The sequence below is a fragment of the Phocoena phocoena genome, chromosome 17 (genome assembly GCF_963924675.1).
Source record: "Phocoena phocoena chromosome 17, mPhoPho1.1, whole genome shotgun sequence".
NCBI lineage: Eukaryota > Metazoa > Chordata > Mammalia > Artiodactyla > Phocoenidae > Phocoena > Phocoena phocoena.
The window spans coordinates 63,872,435-63,891,533 of record NC_089235.1 but is presented as its reverse complement, the minus strand read 5'-3'; the positions used below and the strand labels follow the sequence as shown (position 1 = coordinate 63,891,533).

General features: G+C 37.0%; 1 pseudogene; it reads left to right on the top strand.

The window, feature by feature from the left end:
• LOC136136918 (metalloendopeptidase OMA1, mitochondrial-like) overlaps positions 1 to 18,723 on the top strand; it is a 42,866-nt pseudogene extending 24,143 nt beyond the window's left edge.
• The last annotated feature ends 376 nt before the right edge of the window (positions 18,724 to 19,099 follow it).

The window sequence follows — 19,099 nt, the reverse complement described above, 5'->3', positions numbered from 1 at the left end:
TCCACCAAGAAAAGCACCCAAGCCATCTCGATCAAGTTTAACTTTTGTAGCCAGCTTTCCAGGCTTTCAGGGGTGATCTCTTGCCCTCTATGAATATAGTTTGACTAAAGCTTAACTGAATACTTGCTGAACAGAATCAGTCCCAATTTTTGACAATTATAGGGGCCTTTCTGGCCCCCAAGATGATGATGATAAGCAGATAAGATAGATAGATAGAGAGATAGAGAGATAGATGATACAATTTGCAGATCAATAAACTTATTTATAGGGTCATGCTGATTTGAATTGCTTGGCCATTATCCCTACCATTAGCAGCAGCAATATCACCTCCACCATGATCATCAACATCTTCAGCACTCCATAAATCTGCAGATCACTGGGTTATTTATAAAGTATCTTCATATATGCTATCTTGTTTTCTTTTTTACCCTGGTCAGTAATTACATAACTTAGTCAAGATAATATTTTCATTTTACAGGGAAGGAAACTTATTCATGGTAGGTGAAATGGATTGTCTAAGTTTACAAAGATGAGTAAAATAGATACAGCATAGTATAGCTAGCATAACATAGATAGCAAAATAAATTTTCTAATTCAAGTCTTGTAACTCTAGATCTCATGCCACATGATGTGCTTTAAAAATTATCATCTATATACTATTTATCTCCTTAATGTAACTACTCTATTAGAGACTTATTGTAGTTCCTATAAAGTTATTTATACTTTCTAAGGCATTTTTAAACTAATCTTCTCATGGTATGCTTCAAACGTCATTAGATATGTATTTGTGGTATGGTCATCATATGGTATGGTCATATGGTATGTATGGCCATCTTCTGATCCACAACTATGTCCTTCTCTTACTGTCTTCAATTATTTTGTTGTTCTAAGACCCACTTCCCATATGATGGTGGTGGTGGTGTTCCCTCACACTTCCAATAAGCAATTCTGGGACACCAACAGGGTGTCCAAGAATTCAATCCAATTCTGACACTACCAACCCAGAGACAGCATCAGATTCCACAGGTTATGTGTTCAGTAGCCCCTCCACCCACACCCACACGCTTCAGACACCAGTCCCAAGCCCAGGTTGTTATTTATATTTCTGACCAACTGGTTATAGATTTGAGGTTCTCACAACCCTCTCCTTGGGTTTAATTAATTTGCTAGAGCAGCTTACAAGACTCAGAGAGACATTTTGCTAACTAGATTATAGGTTTATTATGAAGTGGTATAACTCGGGATTAGCCAGATGAAGGAGATGCACAGAACATGGTACAGGGAAATGGTGTGGAGCTTTGATGCTCTCTCTAAGTGCATCACTCTCCCCCACCTCCACAGTCACCAGCCACAAAACTCTCTAAGCCCCATACTTTGGGGTCTTTATAGGCCTTCATTACATAGGCATGATGAATTACATCATTGGCCATTAGGAATTGATTCAATCTCTAGCCTTTCTCTCTCCCTAAAGGTCAGAGGGATGGGATTGAAAGTTCCAACCCTATAATCACATGATTGGATCCACTGGCAAGTGGCTCTCATCCTTAAGTTCTTTCCAAAAGCCACCTCATTAACATAACAAAAGACGGTTTTTGTTCTTATCACTTAAGAAGTTCCAAGATTTTTATGGAGGTCTGTGCCAGAAGAGGGGACAAAGACCAAATAAGCGTTTCTTATTATAAATCACAATATCACAAAATACTCCCAACTTTTACCACCATGTGATTGGCATCACATCCCCAAAACTCTCCAAATGTCCATGTGAAATAAATGTCCTGGGGTCAAGTAAGACCTCCATGACATTGAATCTAGACTCTGTACTTTAATAAATCTTTAGCAACTTAAGTGAGGTTATACAAAGTCTAATTGAGAGTTATGTTGTACCTCCAAGTTAGCTGTCTTACAGATCCCATTGTTATCCCCTGGAAAAAAATTAATAAAAAGAAACCTCAATTAAATAGGGTTGGGAGACCAGAAGGGGGTGCTCTCACACCCTGCGAACATAGCAAAGCCCAACAGGAAGAAAAGACTCCTCTTCTTTCTTTGCAAGGACTCGGCCAATGAAAAGCCATAGGCTCTTTGTTTAAGATAGACTTCCCAAATTCCTCTTCCTCTCTATAAAAACATTCTCCTTTGTGTGGAGGACTTGCCTGTGTCTCATGGTTGCAGACCCCAAATTGCAATTCTCTGCTGATCATGAATACACCTGCCTTTGCTGGAGAAATATCTGGCAGTCTATTTGTTTCCAGTCAACACCTTCCTGTAATTCAACATACCTGAGATCAGATCATAGCTGCAAAGCTCTTTGTGAACTTACTCAGTGTGAGTCTCCAAAAAATAGTAATAAATGTTGGGTTGTGAAAATTTAATAGGATAATCCATGAAAGTAATTAACGCAATAACTTGACTGTAGAAAGGAGTCAGTCAATAAGTAATAGCAACAATACTAAAATGATTAATAATAATTTATTTTTTCTTTTCTTTAGAATGAAGTAAATTTTGTTTCTCCCTATGGTTTTCTTCTTTGATTCTTATTTTGTCCTGGAATTTACATAAAACAAACCTATTCCATCTCTATGTATGTATAGACTGTCTATAGAGAACACTCAATAAATGTTAGCAGGTCACCTAAAATAAAAACAATAATAGCTACTAATAATCATGTTTTGTTTTGGTCTTTTTCTTACATTATGTAACATATTCATGACAGTCTTGTAAGATGCGTTATTGAATTAGGTTTTAACATGTGAGGATACTCTGGTCCAGAAGTTTTCATTTCAATAAGAAATGGATACAAGATTTAAGCCTGGACTGCCTGGTTGTTCCCTTCCCAATATGCTTTTCTACCTACCAGGCTAAGCTAGATTTCTGTTTCAGGGAACAAATTGCAAACACACAAGGGACTTGGTGTATTACTTTCCCATCATTTTGTAAGCAGTAAATCTTGAACACAAAAAATTTTTTTTAATTTAATGGTAAAATTTTAGGTACCAATGAGGATCAATGGGAAATGTATTTATTTTGAATAGAGTAATTTCTAGAGTCTTTTAACTCATACAAAAAAGATACTAGTACTTCTAGACATACGTTTGAAGATGCTTACCATGTTTGAAATCTTGGAATGGATTCTGATGATGTTACTGAAACTGGTTTAAATGGAGAGTTTGGGGTTTAGGGCTTTTACCAAGCAGCTTGACCAGCTGAAGGCAAAACATGTTTATCCAATATAATCTTGTAACATTTTGAAGACCTGGAATTTGAAGGTGACATTACATATTTCACAAGTTTGCAGTTGCTAACAGCCACAAATGTTAGACACTCAGGAAGAGTACAGGTTGGATGTTTCAATACACTTGAATTCAAGGTGATAAAAAATGCAACATTTCTTTGCTTAGCTATAAGATTTTGAACATGAATATAATGGGCCACAAAGTTCTAGACTTGAATTTTTACCCAAGGGGATATATTACCTGGAAGTATGATGATTTAAAAACAATTAATCAGTGTATTTTTTGCTTGCTAGTTCAGTAAAAATAAAGGAGTTAAATTCTTCCCGTTGGAGGATAAAAGACAATCATGTGGTTCTCTCCCTCCTCTTTGGCTCAGGCAGTTGTGATTACCTTTTCAGGATAACAATAGCAAGAATTGACAAAACAGACAGATATGCTGGAAACCCGGAGTATAAGGATCACTTTGGGCATGAAACACACAAGGGAGGAATGTTCTGGCACCATCGCCACATGTGGTCACAATAACAACAGAGGGAAAAATCCAAAAAAAATTTTATGTATATTCATTATGCAAAATAAAATTCTGTTCTGAAATGTTGCATGGCTTCCATAAACAACTGTATTATTTGAAAAATAACAGAGCTACATGCCTCTGATTTATGTGAAATCTTGGCTTGGTTCTCTCATTTTGAAGAATTTTTAGACTTTCCCTCATATTTAATTATTTAGTAAATTGAAGAATACCAAAGAAAGATTATTTTGTCCCACTGAGAAAAATCTCAATATTATGCAGTATATATTAGCTTCTCTTTTTTAAACAGAAAAACAGAAACAGATTTATAATTCTCTCCAATCTACCTCTCAAATAGCCAGAATGGCAAGAATCAACCTGGCAGAATGACAACCAAAATTGCTTTTCTAGTAGAATGTATATTCTGGGGTAAATACTGAAATAAACAAGAAAATATATAACTTCAAAGTTTTAAGCTATGAAGAAAATAAAATAATGCAGTGTAATAGAGAGTGGCTTTGGGTGTATTCATTTTCTATTTCTGCATAACAAATTGCTAGAATTCTAGCAATTTAATGCAGAACAATTTATCAACTCACAGTTTTCCTAGATCGGGAGTCTGGGCATGAGTTAACTGGGCCATCTGCTCAAGGTCTCATCAAGCTGAAATCAGGATGCTAACTGGAGTTATAGTCTCATGTGGAGCTCAGGGTCCTCTTCCAAGCACATTCATGTTGATGGCAGAATTCAGTTCCTTGCAATTGTAGGACTAATGTTCTTGTTTTCTTACTGGCTATTGACCAGAGATAATCTCAGCATCTTGAGGCCATCCTGAGGTCTATGCCATATGACTCTCTGTGGACTCTCTCACAAAATGATTTTTTATCTCTCCCATATAAACAGAAGAATATTTCTGCTTTCAAAGGACTTGCTTGATTATGTCAAGGCCACCCAAGATAATGGCCCCTTGGATTAATTTATAGTCAACTTACTAGGAGCCTTAATTCCATCTGCATACTCACTTGTGCCAAACAACATGGCATAAATCATGACAGTGATATTCTAACGTATTCACAGGTCTTATCCACACTCAAAAAGACTGGATTGTACGTGGGTATGGGTAATTGTGAGTCATCTTAGAATTCTTACTACTTCAGTAAGCCCACAACTCTAACTAGCATAGCCAAGAAAGACTTCCTAGGGATGTCATATTTGAGTTGAAACTTGAATGTTGAGAAGCAGCCAGCCATATAATAATCATAGAAAAAATATTCCAGCAGAAGAAATGACTGTGTGAAGTCTCTGCTGTGGGAGATAACTTTGTAGGTATGGGAAACAGAAGGCCCGAGTGCCAAGGGAAGAAAGATAAGATCACGGAGGAACTTGCAGGTCATGCAAACTTCAAATTTTAAGATAATTAATGGGCTGCATTACAAGATTCATATGAAATTCTAATTCAGTAGGGAGCTCAATAGAAAGTATTAGGATGATTTAAGCAGTAAAGTACCATAATCTATTTCTTTATAAAATTTCAAAAGCTTTCAGGTTGTTTTTCATAATTACTTTTTATATTTAGTAATTAAAAATGCTTGCAGAGTTCAATTACTTAGATGAAATGGAAAAATTCTTTGAAAGACAATAAATACCAATGCTCATGAAAGCAGATATAAATAACCTGTACAGCACTATATTTATTTTTAAAATTGAAATATAGTGAAAAACCTCACATGAAGAGAACTCTAGGCCATGCTGTTTTAATAGTGAATTATACCAAGTATTTAAGAAAGAAAAGGCACAATTCTTTAAAAATTCTTCCAGAAATTTGAAGAAAAAACACAACCCAAATCTTTCTATAAGGATAGTGTTCTTTGAATACCAAAGCCAGACAAAGAAATTATAAGAAAAAGAAATTACAGATTTATATTCCGTATGAATATGCATCCAAAATTTCTTAATATAGTTTTGCTAACTTAAGTCAAATCATATATAAAAGGATAATACATCATGATCAAAATTGTTATATCCTAGTAATGCAAGATTGGCTTAATATTTCAATATTTGACTTCATCAATTTAATTAACCAGATTAACAGGCTAAAAAATATGATTATCTCAGTGATAATCTCAGTGATAATCTCAGTGATAATCTCAGTGATAATCTCAGTGATAATATCTCAGTGATACATGAATAACATGTATCACTATCCAATATCCATTCCTGAAAAAAAAAGTTCTCATCAACCTAGAATTAGAAGTCACATTCTTTAGTCTAATAAAGGGCATCTATGAAAATCATATACTTCACACCACTTTTTTTTTTTTTTTTTTTTTGCGGTACACGGGCCTCTCACTGCTGTGGCCTCTCCCGTTGCGGAGCACAGGCTCCGGACGCGCAGGCTCAGCGGCCATGGCTCACGGGCCCAGCTGCTCCGCGGCATGTGGGATCTTCCCAGACCGGGGCACGAACCCGTGTCCCCTGCATCGGCAGGCGGACTCCCAACCACTGCGCCACCAGGGAAGCCCCACACCACTTTTAATGGTAAAAAACCCAAATGCTTTCCCTTGAAAGTTAGGAACAGAGACGAATACTCAGTCACTTCTATTCAATATTGTAATAGATGTTTTAGCCAGTGCAATAAGTCAAGAAAAATATAATGACTTGGGTGTCTATACATGCAGAATAAAAAATGCTTGAATTCTTTTCCTTCCTGAAGATCACCAGCTTGCTTGGACATGTTTGTATGACCTCAGTCTCCTTTAGAATAAGGTAGGCCTTGGTATCACCTCAATCATTTTTTTACTTCAATAGTTGAGGTAAAGGTGGAGGAGAAGGAAAGAAACAGGTGCATGGTAGATGACAGTGGCACCATTCTGATAAGCAAAGCACATTTACTTTCTTGTTTCTAGCAGCATGGCTGATGCACATCATTTAGTATTTCAAAGATACTTTATCTTTTCTCTCCTATTTAAAAACAACAAACGCTTTTGGGAGAAAAAGACAGTATTTATTAAATGTAGACTGTATTACAAGTATTAGTATATAGAAGCTACTCATATTATTTTCAATAATTATTATTTTCAATCTTATTTCAACCTTATTTAATCATATCTATCCTACGACATAGGCATTACTAACCCCAGATTTCATTTTCTAACATTAGTATGACAGAGATCATAAGTGGCAGGGCTAGAATTTGATCCCAGTTCCTTTTGACTCCAAGTCCCCTGCATGTTCTCTTACACAAACATCTTGTTACCCATGTCAATGTTCTCAGTCAGCTCTCTCCAGCCAAAGTTTTAAATATGTATAATTACTGCTTCTAATGTAGCTGTATTAAAGCAGTTTTGAAGTTAAATGAACTAGATAATATATATTAAGTCATATACGTGTGGGTTTTCCAATATCCTTCTTTCATTTTCAGCCTGAAATAGAATATTTGAAGGGTAATATTTTTATATTCCCTTGCTATTTCTATGCTGTGATTTATATATATATATATATATATATATATATATATATATATATATATATATCTTTGGTCTGTGTTCTGCCTTTAATAGATTTGGAATACAATACAGAAAATATAAATTATACATTGGACATAATAATATTATAGAGCAACACAGGTGGCCTGGTGGATCAAACACAAGATTAAGTTTCAAGAAACTTGAGTGGAACATCTCTTGATATTTAATGCTTACTTTATTTCTTTTTTGTTCTTTTTTCTTTCTTTCATTTTCTTTCCTTTTTTGGTTTTAAAGTGCATAAGCCTTCTCTTCAGACAACTTCTTTAACTAATACCTTGGCTGTTTCCTTAGCTCCATACCTTAGCAAATCTGCCAGTAAAAACACTGTGACTTCACTCTTTGATTTTACCATGAGAACTCTTCATTTTCTCCTAAACATCTCCATCTTGGGCTTGTCTTTCAAACAATCCTTGTTAATGTGAATAATTGACAAGGCAACGAGAATTATATCAGGCATTTAGGAAGATGCTAAATAAACTAAATAAATAGTAGTTTTGCTTCTATTTCTATTACCTTGAAAATTTTATTTCACAGTCTTTTCTGTCACTGCGTTATGAGCTAAAGGAGAAAAGATAAAGAGAAACAATTGCTTTTAGCACTGACTACTTGCCCTCTGCTTCAGATTTTCCTCTTGTAAGAAGAGATATTTATGATTTTGAAATATATAGAAATAGCTTCATAGCCTAGGATCAGTGGTCCAACTAATTGACTTAAAAGATATGAATGGATTTATTAAGGGTATATTGAGTACACAAACACTATATGTAATTTATTTCTCATAGAACTTACAATCCTTTTAGTTTCTATTATATGAATTTAACAGATAAAAGAAAAGAGAACCAGCGATTTAAAGAAAATCACCCAAATGAGTAAATGCCAATGTTAAAATTTGAAATTGGAGATTTCAAGTCTCTCTGACATCAAAAACCCTTATTAGTAACATGACATTTGGCATGTTGCTTTGAGCTTCAGATTTCTCAATTGAAAAGAAAGGTGGGTGGTGGTCATTCATTTCATTCTGAAGTATTTATTGAGCTATTATATGCTAGACATATGCTAAAGATATAATAGTAAGCTAAGCACAGAAACGATGTGTAACCTTATAGGGTGACAAATATTAAAATAATCATACTGAAAAATGAATAACCAGAAACTGATTTCAGATACTTTGGAAGATAGGAACATGATTCTATGTTTCATTCCTATGCACATAAAGGATGTTTGGAGTAGGGATAGAGGGGGAGAGGGTGGGCAAGTTTCCCTTGGGAAGTCCTGAAAGAGAAAATAGTGGGAGCAGATGTTGGTGATGAGAGGAGCATGGCTTTTTCAAGGACCCGAGTTTTGTCATTGGAACTGGATGGAGTGTAAGGGAGATTTCCACAACAAACTCTTTCTAACCAATGCAGTTGTTCTGTGGTTTAAAGTCAAACAGGGGCAAGGCTAGCCAGGGGAAAGTGCTTTGTAAATTAGGAATCACTATGTTAACATGAAGGTTTGTGGAAGTTTTGCTGATTTCTTATTTTAAATGACTAGAACTTTTCCCCCAAACTATTCTTAACGTCTTAGCGTAGAGTGGAGTCTTTTCATGGCATAAAAGTGGGGTTTATGGAGGAGCTTCTGCTTCAACAGCGACAGAGCTGGAGACAATTCTCAACAGACGTTAGCTTAACTCCTGGGGTGAAAATGTGCTTCAAAGCATCAAATATGCAGCCCCTGGCTGTTTCTAAAGAAGCCACCCAGAGACTGACAATTCTGCATTTGTAGTTTGATTAACCATAAATGTGGGCTTCTTAGCTGAAGTGGGGAGAGTCAGAGAAAGCCAGGTTGTTTCATGAGCCAAAGGACAGAGGAGAATTCTCCCCACTGGAGAGTGAAGGAAGCAGTGGAGAGAAACATATAAGTTGGTGACTGATGGGTTGGTAGGTGAGTGGTCCTGCAGCAAAGACAACAAATTTCCGCCTGGGAGTCTTGCCCACTTTCCTCCCAGGTTTGCTTTCTAGTGAGGACTGCACCACACCTTCTTTCCAATGCAAGATATGGGGATAGCGACTCATCTCCTTCCCGATCAAAACTATTTTCTTTCACTCAGAGCACCTAAGAACAATTGCTTGCTGAATACAGCTTCCAAATATGTATGTAAATGTTCTTAAGACTCCTGGCTTGACCGTGTTGAGGGTTTAGGAGTCTACTGTCAGGTACTGCGTGAAGTGTTTAATGTTGCTTCTGAAGATTGTTATCCCTTGATTTAACTTGGTGCTCTGTAAAGGAAAGGCAGCACGGAGCCTGGTGACATGCATGGGCAAGGGGCTATTGCACTGGTGCTACCACTGTAGTTCATTTGTCACCAGGTAAGCGATTTATCAACCACTCAGAGCCTCAGGATCCAGCTCTGTGAGACGTTTAACCAGAAAATTCCCTTCTAACTGTAAAAATATATTCCTTATTTAGATTATTTAATTTTAGGTTTAAACTAAAAGAAAACAAGCTATCTAAATGATCATGAATGTAACAGGTAAGGTTACCCTTTTGTAATGAAAAAACACCTCCTAACTAAAGTTCATATGTTGTTACATCAGAGACAACCTGGTTTCTGAGGATGAGCACGGGGGAAGCAAAAATAAAAACAGACTGGGGTGAAAGTAACAAGACCAGGTTCTAGAACTCTGCTGCTGGTAAACTGTGTGCTCGTTCATCTCTGGTCCTTGACCTGGCTGAGACTGTTTCCTCATTTGAGAAATCCTATCCTACCTTTTTTTAAAATTAATTTTTATTGGAGTATAGTTGCTTTATCTTGTTGTATTAGTTTCTACTGTACAGCAAAGTGAATCAGCTATACGTATACTTATACCCCCTCTTTCTTAGATTTCCTTCCGATTTAGGTTAATTACACAGAGCATTGAGTAGAGTTCCCTGAGCTATACAGTAGGTTCTCAATAGTTACCTATTTTATACATAGTATCAACAGTGTATATATGTCAGTCCCAATCTCCCAATCCTATCCTACCTTAAGGACAATATCAAGACGTATTTCTGTAGCATTTGACATTCTATAAACTCTTCCTAATTTGTAATCTCAGTTCCCTCACACACCACCTTTCCAATGAGGATGGGAATACCCAGGTACAGGAAAGTTACAATGTTTTCCCAGGTAACAAAATCTCATTGTCCTCATGGGGCAGAAGCACACCCTAACACAAGCTCTTCAGTAGAAATATGTCATACTCATGTAAATATCTCTTACTGCTCTAAGATAAGAAACTGTTCAATTTGCCCATGAGAAATGAAGGTGAGGACCCCAGGGAAGGGAACAGTGACTTGTGGGGGGCGGTGTGGTGAGGCTGATCCATGGTACCTATGGGTTCCTGTACACCACCACTACACCTCTATTCCTCCTCCTATATCAGACCCTCCACCATGCATGCTACTGTCCATTATACCTCCCTACTTGGGACCAGAACTCACCTCATCTGTTTTATCCTCTCCACATTTTTCTCCTTAGCAGCTTATATCACTGAGACTTCCAAGGCCCTTGTTAGAAGGAGGTAGTTAGGGATAGGGGACTATAGTCATTGTAAGTAACATGGTCAGAACCTATGCTTACTTAGTCCATGGGCCATTATCCCTACTCAGTGCACAGACTTCCATTAAGCAATGCTTGAAGGACAGATAAGGTCATGATCAAGGTCACTGATGCTGGAAATAAGTTGCTGAAATTAAGGGTCATGCAATATAATTTTTAAAGTTTCTTATATCACAAAGTCATTGAAAATGCTAATAGTAATGGACAGATGCAGGAATTATAGAGCTGCAACCATGAAGATTGTGACTTTGCATTCCTGCTATGTATCAGGTTAGACAATCTTCATTCATTCATTCAAAAGCCCTTTGTAGATCATATTCAATGTGTCAAGTAATGTGCTGGGAGTTTTAAGAAGAAAGACATAGGCTCTGTTTTTGGGGAGTACAGACATTAAGTATACATGACACATGTGCCCCTACTTATACTTTCATTCTTCTGGCAGACCTCATGAGTCACTTACAGCACAGTTGCACTCATAAACTATCTCAGCATAGTGTAACTGATTTCAGGCTTGGTATGAGTGGTAAAACTATTTCTTCTAGTGACACTGCAGAAACATTCATGAATATATCACTGAGCTCCTACACTGTACTTGAAGTCCGCTAGAATGCCCAGTTTCTGCTACATGAATATACACACCAAGAAAGGATAAGTTCCACTATCAATATTTTATTTTATTTTATTTTTCCTTAACAATATTATACTCAGCTTTCTAAGTGGCTTTCTCTTCAAATGCTCAGTTTCTGACATTTCTAGTGCCCTTCACATTGGGAAGTTTGCAAATGATTTTAAGGAAGAGCTGCATGGATATTAAAGATAAGCTTTTTGCTTCTTGTATGAGGATAGCAATCTCTTTCCACTCAAGCATGTCTTCAGTGAGAATTTATGAAGTGCTTTGTGCCTATTGGGCACAGCAGATTTTGCGACAATGAGAAACCATTTTTGACCTCAGTTTAGTGGAGGAGACATGTATGAAAATAAATACCAATCATAATAAAGCAAAGATAGAGGAATGTACAAAGCTCTAGGAGAATCCAGGGGAGAAAAAGATTAATTCTGCCAGTGAGCATCATAAAATGTGTTTAAAGGGAGGGATATTTGAGCTGGATCTTGAAGGGTAAGTGAAGTGCTGTAGGCTGAGAGGATGAAAATAAGCTTCCTAAGAAAAGGAAGAACAGGAGATCCAAATACACTGAGGTTTGAAAACACATCATGCAAAACTAAGGGTGATAACATAGTTTGGGCTCAGATTATGAACAGACTAGAATGCCAGGTTCATAATATTATAAATGAAAGAGCAAATAATATCCCTGACTTGTTTACTAACATTATTTCCAGTTTGTGTATTTTCTAAGCTGATTAAATGTCCACAAGCCAAGGAACTATTGGTTTCTGCCACTAAATGAGCTGGTTCATCAACATGGGAAATCTTTTGTAACCTCCCAGAAGGAAAAGGAAGAGAAGGAAGGGAGAAAGGAAGGAGGAAAGGTAGTACGGAGGAAGGAAGGAAAAAAAGAAAGAAGGGAGGAAAGGAGGGAGAGAGGAAAGGAGAGAAAGTGAGAGTGAGGGAGATTGAGATAAATTGTAACTGAGAGAAAAGAAAAAAGGAGAAAGTAGAGAGGGAAAGAAAAAGTAAGAAATCATTTGGGTTCACTGCCAACAAGAGTTAGGAAAGCTGATTTCTTAAGATAAACTGAAGTAAAACAAAATATGCTCCATATGTTGAAACTGTATACTTAGTTTGAGATAAACAAAAACATGTTTGGAGAATAGCTGCCATAATTAAAAAGAAATTAAAAGAAAGAAAGAAAAACCATCTGGGGATAAGTACATATTTAAACTCACACACATACCCCCCCCCACACACACACACAAACACACAGTGATTCCAAAACTTGAAGTTTTTCTTGATTTAAGTAAACTCTCTTGTTGCAAAAGGGCATTGCATCAGTCTTTGCCCAAGCACCAAGCAATTTATGTTCCACACTGGAGCTATACAGCATTACTCAGCATTACTCAAACACCAACAGACCTTTCCAAATCCTGTCCTTTGCTCCTGCTTTCTTCTGTGCTGTAAACACACATACTCCCTTTTCTCTCTGGCCAACTGCGACTTCCTCCTGAGTGCCCAACTCAAATGTCACCTTCTCCCAGCAGAGTGCCAGACACATGGCAAGGTTGATAATGGCTTCCTCATCTATGAACTTTACACATGTGTATAAGTTTCCTGTGGCTGCTGTAACAAAATACCACAAACTGGGTGGCTTAAAACAATAGTTTATTGTTTAACAGTTCTGGAGGCTAGAAGTCTGAAATTTGAGAGTCAAGATCAGGTTTGGTTTCTTCTGAGGACTCTGAGGGAGAATCTAGTCCATGATGTTCTCCTAGCTTCTAATGATGGCTGGCAGTCTTTTGTATTCTTTGGACTATAGGTGCATCACTCCAATCTGCCTCCATCTTCACACGGTGCTCTCCCTGTGTCTCTGTGTCTTCACATGGCCATCTTCTTATAAGGACACCAATCATGTTGGATTAGGACCCCACCCTATTCCAGTATGACCTCACTTTAATTTATAAGTCACATCTGCAATCACCTTATTTCCAAATAAGGCCACTTTATGAGGTACTGGGGGTTAGAACTTCAGCATGTCTTTTGAGGGACACAATTCAACTCATAACAACAAGACACTAATATAGATATAGTTTCACTGAAGATGTATGCATGTCTGTATCCCCAATCCCTAAAGAAGTTGATAAGAAACTCCTTTGCAAGGATTATATATATATTTTAACCTAGTGTTTACAAACTAGCATAGTCAATTTAGTAAATTCATAGCTCATGTCTTCTAAATTGAATTACATTTTGAAAATTATGGACAGAGTGTTCCTGATTAAAGCTAAAAGGAAGTTAGGAGGTAGTTAAGTCTACACTTGAGGGGAAACACACAGCACATGGTGACACTCTTGTCATTACAATTCCAGACAGAGATTTCTACCTCTACAGTGGGCAATGTGGCAGAGGAGAACTGTTGCCTAGAATAACCTAAAGGGATGAGCATCTGAGAATGAAACACACATGTTCAAATATAGTTCTCTCTAGATAGCTATATAGTATTGATACTATCACTTCTCCTCTGTTTGCCTCAGTTTATCCTCCAAAGATAAAAATTAGACAAGAAAGAGAGTGACTTTAAAATTTAAAGATGTCTAAGAACTCTTTTTTCAAATGAAATCTTTCTCAAAGCCCCAATTTAAATAGCAGTTCTTTGTGAAGCTGCCAGAGATCAGGTAAAGAAAGTGAGCCTGGAATGCCACTGGATTAGTCATCCCCAAGGAGTCTCCACAGAAAGCTCTAAAGAATTCTGGAAACAGATCTAAAACTACTCAGTCAGATGAAGGTCCAGTTCATATATAGTCATAGACATAGAGGGTCATCCACTAAAAAAAGAAAAGAAGGAAGAAGAGAAGGACAAGGAGGAGGAGAAGAAGAAAAAGAAGCAGAAAAAGAAGAAGGAGAGGAGAAGAAGAGGAGGAAGAGGAAGGGGAGAGGGAAGGGGAAGAGAAAGGAGAAAGAGAAGGGGAAAGGTAGAAAACTTATTAGAAAATAAGCTGCTAGGGAGGAAAATTGTAAGGAGGACCAAAGATCTTGGACAGATTTTTCATAGCCATAGAAAGGCATTTCAAAGCATCCTCCCAATTTTATCTTTGTAGTCATATAGTAAATTCTAAATTAGGTTAGCCATATTTTTTACAAATAATGAGTTCTTCTGGAGCAAACTCATTTATGTTTTAACCCCCCAGTACTTATTCACAGTGCAGGACACATGATGGGCATTGTAAATGTTTGCTGAATTAATGAATTAATGTATTGGAGAGTCTGTTTCAAACTGTTTTAAAATTTTCAGGTAATCTTGGTAATGTATCAAGATGAGAGTAGGCATAATTTGAATGTCAGTATTCTATTGAATTTGTATAAGAGAAATGAAATACTGTGGTCAAATCTCTAGTGGCTTTATATTCCAGATTCAACACAGTTGTGAAGAGGGAACACAGAAAATAGACATTTTTTCGAAATTGTCTTGGAAATTAGCCCAAGAGCCAAATGTTTTACTTATTGGTATGTTTCTTATCTCAGACCGTAACTAGTAAACATTTCAGATCACACATACACACAATGTTTGTTTGTATTTACTGTAATTCCCTATGCAACTCCAGATGCTTGGACCATTTAGGCATCTAATACATGTTTGATGAAATAAGGAATAAATGAAGGGACACTTGAATAAAATGAGCTAAGATTCTGACTTCCATTAGCAAGCTGTTACCAGTTTTCACCGGCCTAGTTTAAATGTAGGCCATCCATTTGGAAAAAAGGAATGGAAAAACATGGTACAAAGAACTGATCTGTCCAATGTTTTTTAATCAATATTTAAAATATAATCACTTGTAAAACATTTTGTACTGCATGAGATAGAATACTGGGTTTTGGCACCGGGCTTGTCCCCACATTACTATGTGAGATTAACTTTTTGGCTAAGAAGATTGAGCTTGGTCTCACCTACATTAATATATTCTGACTTTATGGAACAAAGATGAGATTTTCTTTAGGTCTGATATAGTCCAATATGATTCTGACATGATTATATATGAGGTTGGACCATTACAATATGTGTACATCCCAGGCAGCCTTTTGATTTGGTATCTTTGGTAGGCAGGCATCATCTCAAAGTTTTACTTTAAAGAAATAAAATTTTGTCTCTTTGATTAATTTCTAGGGAAAGTTGTAGAAAAAAATTCACCCTCTGTGCCTCAAGCAACACACCTCTGGCTCCATACTTATATTGCACCCTATTTTCGAAAGATCTGCAGTTAAGTGGAGACCTTCTTCTTCTTTTTTTTAAAAAATTATTTATTTATTTATTTATTTATTTTTGGCTCTGTTGGGTCTTCATTGCCGCATGTGGGCTTTCTTTAGTTGTGACGAGCAGGGGCTGTTCTTTGTTGCAGTACGCGGGCTTCTCATTGCGGTGGCTTCTCTTGTTGCAGAGCACGGGCTCTCGGCGCGCGGGCTTCAGTAGTTGTGGCATGTGGGCTCAGTAGTTGTGGTTCGCGGGCTCTAGAGCACAGGCTCAGTAGTTGTGGCGCACGGGCTTAGTTGCTCTGCGGCATGATCCCGGACCAGGGCTCGAACCCGTGTCCCCTGCATTGGCAGGCGGATTCTTAACTACTGTGCCACCACTTAACTACTGTGCCAAGTCCAGTGGAGAACTTCTTCTTACAAGAAAGTTTTATTGGGTATTATTTGAAAGTGGAACATGAATGGGAGTGGTAAGGGATTGCACTTACAGCTCACGTAGCTTATCAAACGTTTTTTCCAACTATATACCATACTGCCCTGAAAATTCTGGCAAATTAAGCATTCTCTACCTCCTGACACTTCCCACTCACTTTGTAAATTATTTCCCTGATCGATGTCAGTGTGACACGCCATGTCTGATCACGCATTTATACAGCAGCTTAAAACTCACAGTGCTTTCATTGGCCTTATGTAGATAAAGTCTCCAGATCTTAGTAGAATTAGCTGGTGAGATTGATTTCTACTCATTTTTCAAGTAGGGAAATTGAGTCTCAGAGCTTTCACGATTTATGAAAGGATAGATAATAAAAATGGATGGAATAGTGCCTTGAATCTGAGTATTTGATTTCTAGTTCAAGGCTAATTGACTATACCATAGTGCTCTGATGAGCGTTCAAGAATCAGATTTGCAAAAAAAAAGAAAACTCAGCTTTACTTGTTCATACATTCTTTCCTTCAACGTATTGACTGAGCATGTATTATTTGCAGGTATTGTGTCTGGTGTTGGTGTTCTAATGGGAATCAAGCCAAAACCCTTTCTTTCATTGAGTTTACAGTAAGGGAGAAAAAGATATAGACAATTGCAAAGCTTACTAACTCAACCAGAAAAGCAAATAAACAAACACAGTCACTAATTGGAGGGACTCATCACTTTTGCCACTGTTAGGATAAATCAAGCAAAAGAAAGATAAGTTTCATCTGTGGATTGTAGTCCGCTAGTGGAAATTGTGTTTTCTTCTGATTTAATTCACTGGCCAACTGGAGAAAATGTAACACACTAGCTGTAACCTCACCAGACTGTCATTTAGTGCAAATGAACCATATAGTAAGTCAGTATCAGGGCCTGGGAATAAATCAGTGTGGAAAGTTGACTTTTCTGCTTGGAAACTTTTATTTCCATAGGATTTTCAATAACAAAAGAACAGGATGCCTCTAGAGTACCAGAAGTAAGGAAATTTGGATGACTACACAAAAATTACTGCATAGAATGACTCTTTTTCAAGGCACCTACTGATAAAAGAAGTTGTGTTCATCCCTGCTCTTTCAATATTGTGTCCTCCAAATTGTTCTCCCATAAGAGACATCAGGAGTTTCCACATTTCACAGTTTCAACTTGACCGATTCCTCTCTTATTGATAATTCTTAAACCAGTGCAGAAACTACTTGTAATCATTGTAAGTATTCAGGGAAATAAGGAAATGGTGGCAAATACTTCCTCCTAATCAGAAGGAACTATCTAAAGAAAGTATAAAGAAGACAAAAGTTGGAAGTTATTACTTGGATTGCTACTTGCAGTTGTTTTATTTTACTCAGCTGGAGTAAGTCCAGTCATAGGAAAGAGCAAGTACTATAATCGGGAAAAGAACATTTCAGAATCTTATCAGTACTGGAACATGAAACATGAATGGAAGAATTTTAAAATGATATGCTAACTCAGAAAGATGCCCCAAATCCCAATCCTTCCCTCCCTCACACCCTTCCCCCTTGGCATTTGGGATTAGCAGATGCAAATTAGTATATATAGGATTTATAAACAAGGTCCTACTGTATAGCACAGGGAAATATATTCAGTATCCCGTGATAAACCATAAAATACAAGAATATGAAAAATAATATGTATATATAACTGAATCACTTTGCTGTATAGCAGAAATTAACATAACATTGAAAATCAACTATACTCCAATAAAATAAGAAAAAGAAAAACAACCAATACCACTGTTAAGGACAAGACGTGGTTTATCATCTAACTGAGCACAGTAAAGATATCCTAGGGATCTCTGAGATTATTCATGTGGTTGATTCCCCAGATAAATGCCTTTGTGATTCCAATTTTAGTATATGTGCTGAGCCAGCACTTCCTTTGTGATTCCAAATGGACAAATGTTTATCTTCACTGAGCTTTTACATAGTGTAACTGATATTCATCAACTTTTCTTCCTTCTGGGCTATGAAATAGAACATGCAGTACTTGGGCAGGCTGCAATAAAAGACTAGCTTGATTGATTTATTAGGTTTGATTTTTCACACAGTGATTTGGGCCGTTTGTCCTTGAGATAGTTGGGCACTTCTGAGAAAGTCCGCATCGAAAGAGTATATGTTTGATTGACCAAACAGTAGAATATTAGAGGCTGAAGTTGACAAAATTGGACTAGAGTTTGCTGCAAAGTCTTGCGTGGATGTCAGAGCCAGTCCAGTGTTTCAGCAGCAGATGAAATTTGCAGGTAGCCTCCATGGTCATCCCAAGTTTCCAGAATGGTTATGCACACACCCTTCTCATGGAAATTGAGCTGAGCACTTTGATAGATTCTTACCACTGGCTCTCTGTAATTGCCTACTGCTTTCTGGACCAGACCCTCAATTACTATTCAAACTTGGCATGAAGCATTTTCTTGAAGAATCAGAAAAAGAAGACCTAAATATCACTGTTAAAAAAAATGGATACTCTTCCCATTTAAAAACAGGAGTAAATGCCATTAACATACAGAGTTGAGAAAAAAGACTGGAAGTTGATTTGAAATGTTTGAGACACAGGACGTGTAGAATGCAGCAATCTATCATTTTTATATTACTTTATTAAAAATGTTTGACATGAAAACAAAAGTGGATAGTCAGGGTCAAGCCATCTATGTTACAGGCGTTAACTGAATTCCTCTGATGTATTTATTTTTTATGAAACACTGATTATTTTAATCTATTTAAAAATTTTTCAATGATAAAAATGTCACAGAATAAATTTATATTACACTTTAAAAAAAGTATTAATTGCATCTCTACTGTGTGCAAGGGATTACTCTAAGCCTGTGGGGAAAGTGACCCAGAAATCAATCCATCCTTGCAGAAAGCCTGTTACTCAGTCTCTGAAAAATCAAGCAGCTCAGTCTTTAGCCTCCA